We start from the raw sequence: 2,608 nt of genomic DNA on the forward strand, positions 1-2,608 counted from the left end.
TTTTATATGCAACAGTTGAAAAAATAAACTGCTGTTCTACTGTTAAACAAAATTTTCCAAAATTAGACTCTATATAAATGTGATTATGCGATTTACCTGTACATGTGTTATTGATGCTGATGGTGAGACTGGAGTTTGTTGGAGTGAATCCATCCAAACATGAGCAATTGTAACTTCCTATTTCATTTGTGCAGTTGGAATTTAGACCACATACAGATGGACTGAACAGACATTCATTTATATCTATGGAAAAAAGAAATTAAATAAATGAAAAAAAAAAAAAAAAACTCTTATTTTCACAGTATTAAATTAGGCAAAAAAAGGCTAAAGACATGAAAGACTTCTGGTATATAAACAAAAGTATTCACATAATAATTCCAAGACGGGAAAAAGAAAAAAAAACTAATATTTGTTTGGTGATGGTACACCTCAAACAGGAACAGCTAAAGCTCACAGCAGTTTTCACACAAACTGTAAAGATACAGCAGCTCTGTACTCTCAATTTCATAAAATAAAAACAGAAAACAAAATCAGTTGATAATTCTTACCCTGACATGAGTTGTTGCGGCTCACAGGACTGTCTTTATTGGAGGTATTATATCCACTCCAGCATGAACACATGTGACTCCCAATGATGTTAATACAATCTGAGTATTGCCCACAAACTGACACTGCATCTTCACATTCATTGATGTCTGGGAAAAAAGAGCGGCATTACATAAATGTTAAAATCCAAAGTTTCCAAACAACCGAAGGTGTCAAGTGTCACTGAGTAAACTAATACTGGTCATGTTACTACAATTACAATCAGTACATTTGTAATGTAATGTGATTTCTCACCTCTCTGGCAAAGCGGACCCTCTGAAGGGAGAGCTTGAATACATCCACAAGTGCCTCCCACAATGCCATCACACACCTGATAGGCCCTGCAGGTGTCATTGGGCCAAACATGATGCTCCTCACACTTGCACTCATATTCTGTCCCATTTAACCCACACACTGTAATAGAATAGGATTTATTCATCTTTGTTCAAACTGTCAATTTGTCCAAATACTGAACTCATCTTAGTATGTCACATGATTAAACATTCTGCTCTCACCAGTAGTCATGTCGATATCTGTGACATTTATGCTGTTGCTCAGAGTCAAAGGCAGGCTGATATTTCTGATGATATTCCGTAAGTAGTTCACCACGAACAAGTCAAAGAATCTCACGTCAATGTCAATCACATAGTTAGAAGGTAGTACTGCAAGAACAAACAGAAGCAGGTTGAGCACAACAATTAGCACAGTTAATTAAATATTTAAAATAAAAATGAAAAAGTTTTTTTTTTAAATTAGCTTTGTTGTAGCCTAAGCTGTATATATATATATATATATATATATATATATATATATATATATATATATATATGCAATAGACCATGTGACTTACACAGTTAATTACAAACAAAAACAAGCACATGATCAGTCTGTCAATCCCAGTAGCAAAATGCAGTAAAATCAAAGCAGAAGAACAGAACAATTTAATTAAAGGGAGAAAACTGATGTTGTCATAGAATGATGTCAATGTCTCACCTTGACAGAACTGTCCATCGACTGGAAGGCCATTGATACATGTACATGAACCATCAGTGATGACATCACAGGCCTCGTACAAGTGACACGTGTCATTCGGCCAAACAAACAGACCCTCACATTTACACTGATACTGCGTTTGGTTCAGTGAACACACTGAAATGCAGAAGAACAGTTCAAATATCAAATAATTTATAGCAACATTGATGATGTATAAAGTTTAATCTTAGCTATTTAACATTACAAAGCAGAGGCAGAGCTCATACCAGTAGTTATGTTGATTTCTGTAATGTTAGTGCTGTCACTGATTATGTAGGGCAAATTAAAAGACATCAGAAGGGTCCTCAGCTGATCAGTGATGCTACTATCCACACTATTGATCTGAATTTCAATCAGATATTCAGTCAAAGGTAGAGTCACTGTAGAAAAAGAGAGGGAAAAAACATCCAGAAATTATGACTGATGCCCTGCAAAACCTTTTGACGAAATTCAGTTATGACTGGAATCAGTTCTCTAAGAACCAGATTCATCACGTAACAGACAGGTTTGGTTCAACTGTCCTCAGATTTGGAGAAAACAGAAGTATGAAAACTGATATCAAATCAATCAAACTTAAAAAGAAAAATCCTTACCATTGCATGGGTTACTGGTGCTGACTGCTTGATTCACATTAGTTACAGTAAACCCACTCAAGCAGGAACAGTTGTAACTCCCAAATAAGTTGGTGCAACGAGAGTTTGGACCACAGAACTCTGATGTGTTTAGACATTCATGCACATCTATATTACAGGAAGAGAGAAAAAAAAAGGGTATTGTTGCTATTAGGAACACTCAAATATGAATGTCACTTTAATTCAAATAAATTTTTTCTTATGTTTTGGTATCTTCATAAATACAGAATGAATAAAATTTTATATGCAACAGTTGAAAAAATAAACTGCTGTTCTACTGTTAAACAACATTTCCAAAATTAGACTATATAGATGTGATTATGCGATTTACCTGTACATGTGTTATTGATGCTGATGGT

The 2,608-nt window shown here is 34.7% G+C and overlaps 1 long non-coding RNA gene across 1 annotated transcript; it reads right to left on the bottom strand.

Moving 5' to 3' along the window:
- Positions 1-1,614: 1,614 nt before the first annotated feature.
- Positions 1,615-2,309, bottom strand: LOC137018479 (uncharacterized). Its single transcript, XR_010894912.1, has 3 exons — positions 2,211-2,309; positions 1,845-1,997; positions 1,615-1,734 (listed from the first exon to the last, which is right to left on the bottom strand). It is a non-coding gene; the product is annotated as an uncharacterized lncRNA (long non-coding RNA).
- Positions 2,310-2,608: the final 299 nt, after the last annotated feature.

This window comes from Chanodichthys erythropterus, chromosome 4, assembly GCF_024489055.1.
Source record: "Chanodichthys erythropterus isolate Z2021 chromosome 4, ASM2448905v1, whole genome shotgun sequence".
Classification (NCBI taxonomy): domain Eukaryota; kingdom Metazoa; phylum Chordata; class Actinopteri; order Cypriniformes; family Xenocyprididae; genus Chanodichthys; species Chanodichthys erythropterus.